Genomic DNA, 16,596 nt, shown 5'->3' on the forward strand with positions numbered 1-16,596 from the left:
CTGCTTGCTCCTTGACAGCCCCAGTTGATAGCCTCAGAAACTCGGTTTCTTTTGCAGAATAGTCTGGGTCAATACGGCACTGCCATCAATTACAGTGCAAGGCTGGGGAGCCAGCCATCCATCATGTCTTCACAAGCCCGCTCAAATCAAATTGTCTGGACCCTGCAGCCTATTCCTCCAGTTTAGAGCGGAGATCTCACACTCAGAATTAAAAGGCATGTGTTCTATCCTCTAATTTGAAATGTCTTTGCATCAGAATTGTTGGTATTTGTCAGGCTGTAGCCTCATGAGTATTTGATGTCAGGATAATAGGACTTTGAAGTTCAGCAATTCCTTTAGTTTCATTTCAGTTTCTTTTTCTTCCAGTTCTACTCCTCTTTTACTTTCCTCTTCTATCCAATAAAAAAATTAATTCAATACTGTATTTCAAAAAGAATCAGGATGCTATGATCCTGTTTTTGTAATCTTATTTCTATCTGTTGATCTTGCTTCTATTAGGATATAAGCATAAGATGTCTGGAACGATCTTCATCCAATGCTAGCCATCGCTATTTCTAGACGGTGGAATTTCTAGATGGCGGAGTCTGGGGTGAGTTTTTTACTCTTTCTTTGCACTTTTCTGAATTATTTAAGTGTTAATTATTTCTTTCGTTTTGCTTTTGTTTTTGATTTTTGAGACAGAGTCTCGCTCTGTTGTCAAGGCTAGAGTGCAGTGGTGCCATCCTGGTTCACTGCAGCCTCAACCTTCTGGGCTCAAGCAATCCTGCATCAGCCTCCTGCGTAGCTGGGACCATAGGCATGCACCACATGACCAGCTAATTTTTTATAGAGATGGGGTCTCCCTTTGTTGCCCAGGCTGGTCTCGAACTCCTGGGCTGAAGCAATCCTCCCACTTTGGCTTTCCAAAGCGCTGGGATTACAGGCATGAGCCACCACGCCTTAACTTATTTAAATGTTTTATGTCATGTATTTAAGTGACAATCATGTACTGTTTCCACAAAGACAGTCATAATTCTCTTATGAGAGAGAAGGAGAAGTATAGAACCTCAGAACTAAGAAGAGGACTCTGAAGATTTTCAAGTCTACGCATATATAAGACAGAACTCTCTACTTAGAGGAGGCTAGAGATTTACCTAAGGTCACATAGTAATTTGATGGTTGAAGTAAGACTAGAATCAAGACGTGGATCTCTGCCTGGGTTTTCCCCCAATATTTATTTGTTCATCAAAAATTTAGTGAAAACATCCTTGGAAATGAGTCTAGTGCACTTCCTGTCCTTGAAGGGACAGATAATTTAATCAGGCTAACAGAATCATCAGTGAACTTATGGAGACCACAGGAGGCTGTGTGAGAGCACAGGAGAGAAGGGACATATCCCAAATTTATAAGATATGTGTTATTATTAAGCTCATTTTACAGATAAAGAAACTGAGGCCTGGAGAATTTAGTAACTTGTCTATGTTCCCAAAGAAAACAGTGGAGCTGGGGTTCAATCCCAGATAGTCTGAATATAGACCCATGCTTTTAAGCTCTAACACTTATAGGTTATGTGTCTCTGTACCGATCATAAAATGTATAAATATATAAATATAAAATGTATAAATATCTTAGCCCAAAGAAACAATTAAGAATGGGAAATGTGTGCATTATGCCAAGCAAGGAATACTGGAACCCTCAGGCCTTATGAGTGACAGCTATTGCTATCCTTAAGTACAGGGTCTTTCATATGGTTGAGAATGAGTAAGAGTAAATTTTATTTTTTTCTAACCTTCCTTATGGTGGACCTCTCTCATTCACTTAAATATCTGCCACCAAAGTTGTCATGAAGCCAATCAACAAGCTAGCAAAAGAGATCAACAGTTGAGTGATGAGTAATGGCTAACTTCCTGTAGTGGTGGTACCCAGGAGGGGACAAGATAAATGAGGTCTAGGGATAACTATGATTATCTGGAAAGGAACATGAATAATCGTCTGGACTTCACCAGCCTCTGGACTCCCTCTTTATTGGAAAGTCCAGCTCCTGGAACTAGCGCAGCTGGTGTGAACAGGCTGGCCTTAAACCTGGAGGCGACAATCATCTCCCCAGGGAATCTGCGACATTTTCATGTTGTGCTTGGTCTGACTTGGGAAAAGAGATTACAGAGGGGAAAGAGACATGCCCAAAGCCACAGGTTGTGTCATCAGATAAGAACAGAGCCCCCTTCAGCCTCATCCTTTGTCACTCAGCTCATCACCTATTCCCAAAAGCAACTGGTGAAAGAAAAGTACGTCCTGGGAAGGGGAACTGGGCTGGGGGCATAGAGTTGTCACAGAGGTCTGGACCCAAACAGCTGGGGTGAAAGCCCTGACTTGGTCACTCTTAACAGGGTGACTCCAGGAAAGTGTGTTAATCATTTTGCACCTGTTTTGTCTGAGTTTTAAATTAAAGGTGCTTAGCAGAGTGTCTGATATACGGTAAAAAGTTAATTATGTTAGCTCAGGTGGTCATAATCGTAAAAATTGCTTCAATTCCAAGAAGCATCTTCTTCACATTTTGAGGTTCAGAATGCATCTTTAAATTGATATGTTTTCTGTAAATCTAAAATTACCCAAATAAAATGTCCACTTAAAAAATCAATGTAGGCCAGGTGCGGTGGTTCACTCCTGTAGTCCCAGCACTTTGGGAGGCTGAGGTGGGTGGATCACCTGAGGTCAGGAGTTTGACACCAGCCTGGCCAACATTGTGAAATCCTGTGTACTAAAAATGCAAAAGTTAGCCAGGTGTGGTGGTGTGCCCCTGTAATCCCAGCTACTTGGGAGGCTAACGTGGAAGAATTGCTTGAAACCGGGAGACGAAGGCTGCAGTGAGCTAAGATCGCACCACTGCACTCCAGCCTGAGTGACAGAGCAAGACAACATCTCAAAAAAAAAAAAAAAAAAAATAATGTAGTCATTGAATATGGTAGTAAAGCTCTCACCATTTTTTTTGTTTCAATTTTCAATTTTAAAAAACAATGTTAACAAACCAATGGGATAACTTACGATCATTGACATCTTAGAATCAAGGTAACTAGATATTATGGGACCTAAATCTGTGCTGTAACTGAAGATACAGTGATGGATTTTGAACTGTAGCCAGAAGCCCACTGAATGAAGCTACACTGGTTTTTGCCAGTCCTTTCTAGGCACAACACTCTTCCTGCCACAGGGCCTTTGCACATGCTGTTCTTTTAAGTTCTCCATCCTTCTTTCTTCACCTAGTTCATGCTTCATCATCCTTTATGCCCAGTTCTAATATCATCAGAACTTTCCTCATGGAAGTCTTCCCAACCTTTCTGTTTAGGTTGATAATTTCTAGTATCATTTGCTATTCATTATACCCCTTGTCATGGTTGCAATTTTATGTGTATTATGCAAACATTTGATTACTATCTATCTGTCTCTTCCAATAAACTCTACGCTCCATGGGAGAAAAAGGATGCATCTTCTTTTACTCATCACATTATCTCCAGAACCCAGCATGGAGTCTGGTTTATAATAGGAGCAGAATAAATATCCTTTGTAAGGATGGGCTGGGCACAGTGGCTCATGCCTGTAATCCCAACACGGGCCAAGGCAGGTGGATTACCTGAGGTCAGGAGTTTGAGACCAGCCTGGTCAACATGGTGAAACCCCATCTCTACTAAAAATACAAAAATTAGCCAGGTGTGGTGGCGGGCACCTGTAATCCCAGCTACTTGGGAGGCTGAGACAGGAGAATCGCTTGAACCTGGGAGGCAGAGGTTGCAGTATACTGAGATCGGGCCACTGCACTCCAGCCTGGGCAAAGAGTGAGACTCTATCCCAAAACAAAAACAAAAACAAATATAACTTTTGTAAGGATGAACAACTAAATTAATGAATTTTGAAGTCACCACAGACCCAGTTGGAAAGTTCGTTACTACAATTTTTAGCATACATTTGAATGGAAACTTCAATTCATGTCTCTTAAATTTCACTGCAACCTAAGCTCCATGAGGACAAAGTTCTTGTCCTCTTGGACTTATCGTAATCTAGCGTTTGTCATATTTTATATTGTATTGTAATTATTTCTGTCTCTGCCACACCTTGTTTCCACCACCTCTGAGAGTCATGAAAGCAGGTATCATATTCTGATCCCTTGTACAATGATGAGTCATAAATCTGCAGCCAAAGCTCAGACTGGTTTCCCAAGCTTCAGCTCTGCATATCCAGCTACCTATTGAACAGTGCCCCTTGGCTCCTCACACAGACAATTTAACAAGCACATATTCAAAGCTGGACCCGCCCTCCCCCTAAATCCACATGGAGCTCACTCACTGAGTAAGTGCATAAATGCATGTTCCTTTAGTACCCAGGGATCTTCCTCACTGTATCACAGATGATTTACAAGAAGGCATCACCTCCCGCCTGCCATTGTACTGTCAGTGGCAGAGGGTAGAGACGGCAGGCAGCGTGGAGGGGTGCAAAGAGTGTGGGCTGGGAGATCAGCTGGTCTGAGTTCAAGCTCCAACTGTTTTTCTTAGAAAGAAAAAGGAGCAAATGGAGAAGGAATTATTAAGCAGTATATTTGACATTGTCTTTTTATATAAATGTTCCACTGAATTTATAATAAATCCATGGAGTGAGCATTACTATATCATTTTAATAACTAGGAAATGTAGACTCAGAGAGGAGAAACAACAAGGTCACCCAGCTACTAAGTAACAGATGAGAGATAAGAACCCAGAACTATCTGACCTCAAAGTGGAGCTCTTTCCTTTATGCCGTCTTATCTTACAGGCTGGCTGTGTGACCTTGAACAAACTGCTTAGCTTCTCTGTTTTTCATTTGCTCATCTATAACCAAGATGATTGCCACACTTACCTCCAATGACTGCCCTGAGGGTACAATGATAATGCATGTTAAGGTGGCCTATAAGTGCCAGTTACTACTTAACTCAATATCCACAAACAGCGCAGAAGGAATAGATTCTTTCATTGGTCTGTTTAAGACAGGTGAGAGCTCTTATTATTCCTGAAAGAGTTATCACAGCTGGAGGAGCAGCAATACAATTCTTGCAATAAAAGAGGTGGTAAGTGAAATCAAAAGGCAATGCATCTCTCTTTCTTCCAACCCAGCATATTTTTATTTTTACTGGAATACAAGTTAAGATTAGGTTGCTTATTCTTCGGCTGAGGTATGAGCATTTATAGCTCGGCTGTTCAGAGCAAGAGCTGAGCAGTTAAATACTGCTCTGTGCCCTGGTCCTCCGCCAGCCGCCCAGCAGACAACACAGCACGCCGAGCTCAGAGGAACACTGTCTCCTCAAGTGCTTCTTCTTCCTCTGTGTTGTTTCCTGTGTTTCCCCACATGCTGTGCCTTTCCCGGTACAGGTGCTGTTTCCATAAGAATATGTTGCTGAATTCTCCATGTGGTCACCTGTTGAAATGGTCCATCATAGCCACCAAAGCAGCACTAGGCATGAGATCCTGGCTGGCCCCGAATGGTGGCAGTGTTACTGCAGTTGCAGCCACCCACGTTGGCTCCGCTCCTGTTGGCTGAGATTTGCTTCTGGATGAGTGTCTCCCATGATGAGACTGGAGACGTTGATGCTCAGTGTTCACAAACCTAGTTAGGGAAGGAAAAAGAGCAATTAATAAACATTGAGGATGCAGAAAAAAAAAAAAAGCCACATTCACTGCCCTCAAAGAGCCCAGAGTTTACAAGGAGACAGGTATGGGAATGAATAAAATAACAATAAACAAACACTTTTGGAGTGTTCATGTGTCAGGCACTGCTCCAAGTGTGTTAGATAATTTAATACATTTAAACCTCACAACAATTCCAAGAGGAAGATACACTATTATTATTAATATTTCAAATTTTACAGATGAGAAAACTGAGGCTAACTTGTCCAAGATCACAGGGGTAATAAATGGTGGAATCAGGATGTTGGACTCCCAGAATTTGTGCTCTCAAAGCTTGTCTCAGATGATGACAGTGTAGTGTAGGCTTAATAGAGGGAGAGTTTTTAAAAGATTGTTCGTGGACAAAGGTGTCCTAGGCAACACAATTATAGGTGCAGAGGTGCCAAAGAACCAGTACCCACATGGAACAAAAAAAATAACTCACTGCAGTTGGAGCATGACAAAGAATGGAGGAAACGAGGAGGTAGAGAAACAAGGAAGCGTCGTCATTAGAAAGGTGGGGAAGAGACGGGTGTGGTGGCTCACGCCTGTAATTCCAACAACTCAAGAGGCTGAAGTGGGATTGCTTGTGGGTAGAGATTTGAGACCAACCTGGACAACGTAGTGAGACCCTATCTCAAAACAAATTAAAATTAATTTTTTTTTTTTTGAGACAGAGTCTCACTCTGTCGCCAGGCTGGAGTGCAATCTCCGCCTCCCAGGTTCAAGTCATTCTCCTGCCTCAGCCTCCCGAATAGCTGGGATTACAGGCGTGTGCCACCACGCCCAGCTAATTTTTGTATTTTTAGTAGAGACGGGTTTTCACCATGTTGGCCAGGATGGTCTCGACCTCCTGACCTCATGATCCGCCCACCTCGGCCTCCCAAAATGCTGGGATTACAGGCGTGAGCCACCGTGCCCAGCCTTAAAAAAATTTTAAAACAACGGGTGGGTTCTGGATGGGCTGGAAATAGCCCAGATGCCAAGTTGAAAACCTTGGATTTTGAAGTATAAAATGAGGACCCGCTGACATTTAGAAAGAGTGACATCAGTAACTTAAATTGAGAATAATACCCTGGCAGGAGATGAGAAGGGGTATAACAGGGACACTGGAGGCTGGGCATGGTAGATCACCTGAGGCCAGGAGTTCTAAATTAGCCTGGCCAACATGGCAAAACCCTGTCTCTACTAAAATACAAAGATTAGCTGGGCTTGGTGGCAGGCACCCATAGTCTCAGCTACTTGGGAGGCTGAGGCAGGAGAATCACTTGAACCCGGGAGGTGGAGTTTGCAGTGAGCCAAGATCATGCCACTGCACTCCAGCCTGGGCAACAGAGTGAGACTCCCTCAGAAAAAAAAAAAAAAAGAGGGAGACTAGAGGAGAAAGGAAGGATGAGGGAGGCTGTGCTGGGTGGCAGGGGGACTCACCATCTCCTCTGTCTCCTGCTTTTGGAGGGAAATGGGCCATTAAGCATCCTCTCAAGTGAGTCCATTGGCCTGTCCCTGTGTCTTGGCAGTAGCATGCTGCTGTGTCACCAACATCTGCTTATAACTTGGATTGAAAGTCTTCCAAGGAATATGATTTGGCCAATGACGTCATTGACAGAGCCAGTGTGCCCTTCCAAGTCTGAAAAGTCTAATGACATAGTCCATTTTCTGGACACGTGAAAAAGATAGGGACCCATTCATAGTTAAAAGGAACCGTGTGGGGCATTTGCCTACCTTGGAGAAACTGCTCATCCTCCACAAACAGTGAACTTGATGGCACCTGCTACCCCACCTCCCTGCAGCTGCAAGGGTGACCTGGATACAGCCAGTCATAGAACTGCATTTTCCCAGCTGTAATTGGCCAAGGGGGTAGACTGTGCAGGTGAGTGGGAGCAGTGAAGAATTCTCTTGTGAAATTTGATATATGGAGCCTAAGGCTGAGAAGGGCACTGCTTGTAGCCAGAATTCTTGAAATGTAGAGAATGTGTACAAAAAACTGAAGCAACATAAAGGAAAACAGGACCAGAGATAGAGAATGACAGATTCTTGTTTATACACTTGATCCTCTGGATATAGCTGAACCTAAAGCCAATCAGATCTGTTCACAACTTAGATACTTCTCCAACATTTAGGAAAAATTGGAATTGAATCTCATTGGCTTATTCCTGAGTCAATCACTGAGGCCATGAGGATAGAATATGGTAATTGGGCAGGTATGAATTACAGGGTCCCTCTTGGAGCCTAGGGCTGGGGTGTAGGTTGGGGGACAACATCAGAATTACATGGACTTTAAGTTGGAGTGGGTGTCTTCCCAGGCAAAATCAATGTCCTATTACCAGAAGAAAGAAAAATTGTTGCTGGGCAGGCAGAAAATAATACATGTGCTCTACAACCTTTTGCAATACAAATGTTAAAATTACTACATCAATCTTTTGAAACTCATTAGTCCTTGAGCTGGGTTATTTAGGGCATAATTCCAGCAAAGTGAGAGCTCTTGGGATAAAAGGTACATGGTAAGTGACTGTCTTCATTTCAATCTGTTTCTAACTCCATGTCCTGGTCTCTCTGCCCCACCAGAAGCCATTGGGTCAGCTAAAACACAACGTTTGTCTCTATAAGCCCGAGGCCTCTGCTTCTAACTTCTCACAGCTCTCCCCTCACATTAGCATTCATGAACTCAAACTGTCAGAGAGTCTCAGATAATTAGAGGCGATAAACAAATGCTAATTAGCACTCTGGCTGTACCCAGAGGATGCCGCAGGCATAGACCTAAGCCCAATGTTTGTGTTTCCAGGATTCCTTGAATTCCCACATCTAAGAACCCTTTATGAAGCTTCTTTATGAAAGAAAGAACACAGAGATAGTGTAGCATTTGGTTAAAAGCATGGCCCTTTCACTTTCACAGACTTGGAGCTCAACCCCAACTCTGCCACTTAGGAGTGCTGTGACTATAGGGAAGTTATGTAACCTGTCTGAACCTCAGTTTTTTCATCCATAAAATGGGAACAATAATAACCTACCTTAATATGTTTTTATTATGTGAGTCAAATGATGAATGCAATGTGTACAGTACTTGGTTTCATGTGTGTCCGTGTGAAGAGACCACCAAACAGGCTTTGTGTGAGCAATAAAGCTTTTAATCACCTGGGTGCAGGTGGGCTGAGTCCGAAAAGAGAGTCAGTGAAGAGAGATAGGGGTGGGGCCATTTTATAAGATTTGGGTAGGTAAAGGAAAATTACAGTCAAAGGGGGTTTGTTCTCTGGTGGGCAGGAGTGGGGGTCGTAAACTGCTCAGTGGGGGAGCTTTTTGAGCCAGGATGAGCCAGGAAAAGGACTTTCACAAGATAATGTCATCACTTAAGGCAAGGACCGGCCATTTACATTTCTTTTGTGGTGGAATGTCATCATTTAAGGCGGGGCAGGGCATTTCACTTCTTTTGTGATTCTTCAGTTACTTCAGGCCATCTGGGCATATACGTGCAAGTCACAGGGGATGCGATGGCTTGGCTTGGGCTCAGAGGCCTGACATTCCTGCCTTCTTATATTAATAAGAAAAATAAAACAAAATAGTGTTGAAGTGTGGGGGCGGTGAAAATTTTTCGGGGGTGGTATGGAGAGAGAGAATGGGCGATGTTTCTCAGGACTGCTTTGAGTGGGATTGGGGCGGTGTGGGAACCTCGAGTGAGAGAGATTAAGCTGAAGGAACATTTCGTGGTAAGGGGTGATATTGTGGGGTTTTTAGAAGAAACATTTGTCGTGTAGAATTATTGGTGATGGCCTGGATACGGTTTTGTATAAATTGAAAAACTAAATGGAATAAGAGAAGGAGAAAAACAGGTATAAAAGGTCTAAGAATTGGGAGGACCCAGGACATCTGATTAGAGAGTGCCTAAGGAGGTTCAGCATAGTCCTGCCAGCAAAGATTATTTATTTACTTCAAGAATTTAGAGTGGCGGTTTGGGGATAGCACCAGGCGATATCAGCTGTGATGGCTTGGAGAAACAGTGTAAACCGGCAGTGTAAACAAGAGCAGAGCATGTATGAGTAGTTGAGAATGGTGAATAGGAGTATGAGTAGACAGAAGATAGTAGGGATGACAAGTTTTTTGGGGCACAGTCTAAGTTGGTCTGGCGTTTGGAATAAGACTGGGGCCTAATAAAAGGGAGCGTGTATACAGGAGCTTAAATGGGCTGTACCTTGTAACATTCTGAGGACAGGCCTGAATTCTGAGAAGGGAAAGTGGTAAAAGTATTGTCCAGTCCTTTTTAAGTTGGTGGCTGAGCTTGGTGAGGTGTGTTTTTAAAAGACCTTTAGTCCATTCTACTTTTCCTGAAGATGGAGGACCGTAAGGGATATAAAGGTTTCACTGAATACTAAGAGCCTGAAAAACTGCTTGGCTGATTTGACTAATAAAGGCTGGTCCGTTATCAGACTGTATAGAGGTGGGAAGGCTAAACTGAGGAATTATGTCTGACAGAAGGGAAGAAATGACTGCGGTGGCCTTCTCATACCCTGTAGGAAAGGCCTCTACCCATCCAGTGAAAGTGTCTACCCAGACTAAGAGATATTTTAGTTTTCTGACTCGAGGCATGTGAGTAAAGTCAATTTGCCAGTCCTGGGTAGGGACAATTCCCCGAGCTTGATGTGCAGGAAAGGGAGGAGGCCTGAACAATCCATGAGGGGTAGTAGAATAGCAGATGGAACACTGAGAAGTGATCTCCTTGAGGATAGATTTCCATGATGGAAAGGAAATGAGAGGTTCTAAGAGACGGGCTAGCAGCTTGTAACCTACATGGAAGAAGTTATGAAATGACAACAGAATAGAATGGACCTGTGAGCCTGGAAGGATATATTTTCCTTGGTCTAAGAACTATTTGCCTTGTGTGGGAAGAGATTGATAGGTGGAAGTTTCAGCAGGGGAGTAGGTGGGAGTGACCAATGTGAAGGAGAAAAACTGGCCGTGAGGGACAGAAGTTGGAGAGCTAGCTGCTTGTCTAGCCACCTTATCAGCATAAGCGTTGCCTAGAGCAATGGGATCTGACGCCTTTTGATGCCCCTTGCAGTGAATGACCCCAGCTTCCTTTGGAAGTAAAGCGGCCTTGAGTAGAGTTTTTATTAAAGAGGCATTAATGATGGAGGACCCTTGTGTAGTGAGAAAACCTCTTTCAGCCCATATGACCACATGGTGGTGCAGAATATGAAAGGCATATTTAGAATCAGTATAGATATCGACGCGTAGTCCTTTTGCAAGAGTGAGAGCTTGAGTTAAGGCAACTAGTTCGGCTTGCTGAGAGGTAGTGGAGGGGGGCAGAGCAGTAGCCTCAATGATAAATGTGGAAGATACTATAGCATAGCCTGCCTTTGCTGGTGAGTGGCGATTAGGCCTGCTGGAACTGCCATCAATAAACCAAGTGTGATCAGGGTGAGAAACAGGGAAGAAGGAAATGTGGGGAAATGGGGTGAACGTCAGGTGGATCAGAGAGATGCAGTCATGAGGGTCAGGCGTGGTATCCGGAATAAAGTGGGAGGCCGGATTGAAGTCCGGGCCAGGAACAACGGTAATTGTGGGAGACTCAACAAAGAGTGAATACAGCTGAAGGAGCCGGGAAGCAGAAAGCATATGCGTCAGGTATGAGGAAGAAAATAGATTTTGGAAGTTATGAGAACTGTAGAGAGTGAGTTGAGTATAGTTTGTGATTTTGAGGGCCTCTAAAAGTATTAAAGCAGCGGTAGACGCTGCACGCAGACATGAGGACTAGGCTAAAACAATAAGGTCAAGTTGTTTGGACAGAAAGGCTACAGGGTGTGGTCCTGGCTCTTGTGTAAGAATTCTGACCATGCTAACCATGCCTAGGAAGGAAAGGAGTTGTTTTGTAGAAGGTGCTGGGGTTTGAGAGATCAGTCAGACACGATTGGCAGGGAGAGCACGTGTGTTTTTATGAGAATTATGCCGAGATAGGTAACAGATGAGGAAGAAATTTGGGCTTGACTGAAGTAATGGGGGCTGTCTGTGAAGCTTTGCGGCAGTACAGCCTAGGTAATTTGCTGAGCTTAATTGCTGTCAGGGTCAGTCCAAGTGAAAGTGAAGAGAGGCTGGGATTAAGGGTGCAAAGGAATAGTAAAGAAAGCATGTTTGAGATCTAGAACAGAATAATGGGTAGTAGATGGAGGTATTGAGGATAGGAGAGTATATGGCTTTGGCACCACAGGGTGGATAGGCAAAACAATTTGGTTGATAAGGCGCAGATCCTGAACTAACCTGTAAGGCTTGTCTTGTTTTTGGACAGGTAAAATGGGGGAATTGTAAGGAGAGTTTATAGGTTTTAGAAGCCTATGCTGTAGCAGGCGAGTGATAACAGGCTTTAATCCTTTTAAAGCATGCTGTGGGATGGGATCTTGGCATTGAGCCGGGTAAGGGTGATTAGGTTTTAATGGGATGGTAAGGGGTGCATGATCGGTCGCTAAGGAGGGAGTAGAGGTGTCTTATACTTGTGAGTTAAGGTGGGGAGATATAAGGGGAGGATGTGAAGGAGGCTTTGAACTGGGGGAAAAGGTGGCAGTGAGGTGCAGCTGTAGCCTAGAATAGTCAGGGAAGCAGATAATTTAGTTAAAGTGTCTCAGCCTAATAAGGGAACTGGGCAGGTGGGGATAACTAAAAGGGAGTGCTTAAAAGAGTATTGTCTAAATTGGCACCAGAGTTGGGGAGTTTTAAGAGGTTTAGAAGCCTGGCCGTCAATACTTAACAACAGTTATGGAGGCAAGGGAAACAGGCCCTTGAAAAGAAGGTAATGGGGAGTGGGTAGCCTCCGTATTGATTAAGAAGGGGACGGACTTATCCTCCACTGTGAGAGTTACCCAGAGCATCTGTGATGGTTCTGTAGGCTTCTGAGGCGATTGGGCGGTGTCAGTCTTCCGCTGCTAAGCCGAGAAGATCTGGGAAGGAGTCAGTCAGAGAGCCTTGGGCCAGAGTCCCAGCGACTCTGGGAGTGGCTGTCAGGTGAGTTGAACAGTCCGATTTTCAGTGGGGTCCCACACAGATGGGACGTGGCTTAGGAGGAATCCCGGGCTGTGGGCATTCCTTGGCCTGGTGGCCAGATTTCTGGCACTTGTAGCAAGCTCCTCGGGGAGGAGGTTCTGGAGGAACGCCTGGCTGCTGCGGTTCAGGCGTTTGGAAGTTCTTGTGTGCTGGAGATGTGGCTGGGGTTTGTCTCACGGTGGAGGCAAGTAATTGTAACTCAGAAATGCGTTGCCGTCTGGCTGCTTCCTCTCTATTATTGTACACCTTGAAGGCGAGGTTGATTAATTCCTGTTGTGGGGTTTGAGGACCAGATTCTAATTTTTGAAGTTTTTTCGTAATGTCAGGAGTGGATTGGGTGATAAAATGCATACTAAGAATAAGGCGGCCTTCTGGCCCTTCTGGGTCTAGAGTGGTATAGCGTCTAAGGGTTGCTGCTAAGCGGGCCATGAACTGGGCTGGGTTTTCATCTTTACCTTGGGTAGTTTTTTTAAGTTTGTCATAATTAATAGCTTTGTAAGCTGCTTTTTTCAGCCCTTCAACTAGGCAGGAAACCATGTAATCTCGCCTAGCTATACCTGGGGAATTTGCCTGGTAGTTCCATTGGGGGATCCTCTCGGGGAACTGCTCTAATGCCTTCCTGGAGGTCTGGCTCGTGAAGCCGACGGTTATCAGCGTGAGACTGGGCTACAGGAAAAACTCTTTCCCGTTCATCTGGGGAGAGGGTAGTCAGGATGACATTTAGGTCACTCCAGGTTAAGTTGTAGGACAGAGTTAGATATCGGAATTCCTGTATATATTTAGTGGGGTCTGATGAGAAAGAGCCTAAATGCTGACTGATCTGAGAGAGGTCTGATAGAGAAAAAGGTACATGTACCCTGACTATGCCTTCAGCTCCAGCCGCCTCTCTAAGAGGAAATTGTTGGGCAGGTGGGGAAGAGCTAGTTGCGGAACTAAACTGTAAGCCGGACCGGGTGTGAGGAGGGGAGGTGGTAGGAGGATTATAGGGTGGAGGAGCGGAGGCTGAGGAAGAATTGGGACTTAGCTCGGCCTGGCGACGAGCAGCCTGGGGAGGAGGGGAAAAGTCAGATGGGTCTGTGGAAAAGGAAGACTGGAAAGACTCAGCGACACTTGGGGTTGGGACTGAGGGGACAGGCGGGAGGGAAAAAAGGAGGATCTGGGAGGAATCGCATTGGGAACAGAGGCTAGGGATGGAACGAAGTGTGAAAAATGCCTGGACGTAAGATACCTCAGACCATTTGCCCATTTTTCGACAAAAATTATTTAGGTCTTGTAGGATGGAGAAATCGAAAATGCCATTTTCTGGCCATTTAGAGCTACTGTCAAGTTTGTATTGGGGCCAAGCAGTGTTGCAGAAGAAAATAAGGCATTTAGGTTTTAGGTCAGGTGTGAATTGACGAGGTTTTAAGTTCTTGAGGACACAGGCTAAAGGAGAAGAAGGAGGAATGGAGGGTGGAAGGTTGCCCATAGGGAAGGATGCAAACCCAGAGAAAAGAGAGCGTAGAGACACGGAGGGAAGGGGTTCGGGGATTCTTACCCTCCAGAAAAGCAGGAAGGGGGGTCGGGGCACGGAAATAAGGGATTGGGGTACAGAGATAAGAGGTTGGGGTGCAGAAATAAGGGATTGGGGGTTCTTGCCCCATAGCAAAGCAGGACTTGCCGCTAAGGGTGAAGGAGAAGGGGTTGAGGGGTACTTGCTCCTCCCCCAGAAAAGCAGAGAAGGGGTAGAGACAAGGAGAGAAGGAGTTGGGGTACTTGCCCCTTCCTCAGAAAAGCGAGACTTGCCACTAAGGGTGAAGGACCAAGGCAGGTGTCCCTGCGTGGTCTGACACCTCTGAAACGTGGGTGAATGATCAGAGAGGTGTCCCTGCAATGATCAAACACCAAGGGAAGGCTGCCTTCCCAGTCTGTGACCGGCGCCGGAGTTTTGGGTCCACGGATAAAACGTGTCTCGTTTGTCTCTACCAGAAAATGAAAGGAATTGAAATCAAGAGAAGGGAGAGATTGAAGTGTGGCACCAAGATTAAAAGGAGAAAGAGGTTGAGGGATAGTGAGGGAGGTTGGAGAAGAGAGTAAAAAGAGGCCGCTTATTGGATTTGAAATTGGTGAGATGTTTCTTGGGCTGGTTGGTCTGAGGAACTGAGGTCGTAGGTGGATCTTTCTCATGGAGCAAAAAACAGGAGGACAGTGGATTGATCTCCCAAGGGAGGTCCCCCGATACGAGTCATGGCACCAAATTTCATGTGTGTCCATGTGAAGAGACCACCAAACAGGCTTTGTGTGAGCAATAAAGCTTTTAATCACCTGGGTGCAGGTGGGCTGAGTCCAAAAAGAGAGTCAGCAAAGGGAGATAGGGGTGGGGCCATTTTATAAGATTTAGGTAGGTAAAGGAAAATTACAGTCAAAGGGGGTTTGTTCTCTGGTGGGCAGGAGTGGGGGTTGTAAGGTGCTCAGTGGGGGAGCTTTTTGAGCCAGGATGAGCCAGGAAAAGGACTTTCCCAAGGTAATGTCATCACTTAAGGCAAGGACCGGCCATTTACATATCTTTTGTGGTGGAATGTCATCATTTAAGGCGGGGCAGGGCATTTTCACTTCTTTTGTGATTCTTCAGTTACTTCAGGCCATCTGGGCATATACGTGCAAGTCACAGGGGATGCGATGGCTTGGCTTGGGCTCAGAGGCCTGACACTTGGGACATGATAAGTGTTTAATAAGTTTCCTCTGAATTTGTGTTATAGGGAAGGGGGAATAATAGGAGGTCAAACATGAAAGATTGGAGCGTAGATTCCTTTCTGTTTTATGCATTCCCATCACTGCTATTGGGCTTAATGGCCAGAGCAGGAGGAGGACAGAGGGGGAGAGAGAGAGAGTGGGGAGGGGCTACACACTTTTAAACAAGCAGATCTTGAGTGAGCAGTTACTCACTATCACGAGAGCAGCACCCAGGGGGAAATCTGCCCTCATGATCCAATTGCTTCCCACAAGGCCCCAACATTGGGGATTACAATTCAACATGAGATTTGGGGGCCGGGTGGGGGTGGGGAGACACAGATCCAAAACCATATCATCATCCTTATATCCATAATAGGACTGATCATCTAGCAGATAGTTAGCACTTAAAAACAAAATGTTAGAAAGCCCAAGTTGAAAAAAATATAACAGTTCCAATGTGCAAAAAGAAGACACAGGCCGGGCCGGTGGCTCACGCCTGTAGTCTCAGCACTTTGGGAGGCCAAAGTGGGGGTCAGGAGTTTGAGAACAGCCTGGCCAACATGGTGAAACCCAGTCTCCACTAAAAATACCAAAATTAGCCAGGCATGGTGGCGTGCACCTGTGGTCCCAGCTACTCGGGAGGCTGAGGCAGGAGAGCTCCTTGAACCCGGGAGGCGGAGGTTGCAGTGAGCTGAAATCATGCCACTGCGCTCTAGCCTGGGAGACAGGGGAAGACTCCATCTCAAAAAATAAAATAAAATAAGATAAGGTAAAAAAGAAGATACAATCCTTATAATATACTGGAGGAGACAAAAAATTCATCTACTCTTAAGTGTGTCCCCCATAGCCTGCTATTACATCTCATATTTCTGCCATTAGCATGATCCACTGGGGTCCTTAGACTTGCATTTGTAACAGCCCGTGGCATTGGACTGCCTCAGCTGGAAAGAGATTTGCCAATGTACCCTTTACTCATTTAGCCTGCTACCACTATCACTGCTCAATTCAACCAGGCTTTGCTAGATTCATGGTGGACATTATATTTGAAGTGAGGTGTAGGATCAGAGGTTGACCCAATCCTTAAAGAACTTACAAAGAAATTTCAGAAAAATTTCTAAATAGCAGGCAGGACCTGGAGAATGGGATAGAAGACTGATAAGTTTGGAAGGAAGAAATAATAATAACAGACAATAAT

General features: G+C 44.9%; 1 long non-coding RNA gene across 5 annotated transcripts in view; it reads left to right on the plus strand.

Annotated features, from left to right (window-relative positions):
- Positions 1–16,596, plus strand: part of LOC134757488 (uncharacterized) — a 439,709-nt gene that overhangs the window by 290,605 nt on the left and 132,508 nt on the right. For all 5 annotated transcript variants that reach the window (XR_010131494.1, XR_010131492.1, XR_010131491.1 and 2 more), the window contains one exon: positions 499–589. This is a non-coding gene — a long non-coding RNA (uncharacterized lncRNA). The remainder of the gene's footprint in view (positions 1–498; positions 590–16,596) is intronic.

This window comes from Gorilla gorilla, chromosome 18, assembly GCF_029281585.2.
Source record: "Gorilla gorilla gorilla isolate KB3781 chromosome 18, NHGRI_mGorGor1-v2.1_pri, whole genome shotgun sequence".
Lineage (NCBI taxonomy): Eukaryota > Metazoa > Chordata > Mammalia > Primates > Hominidae > Gorilla > Gorilla gorilla.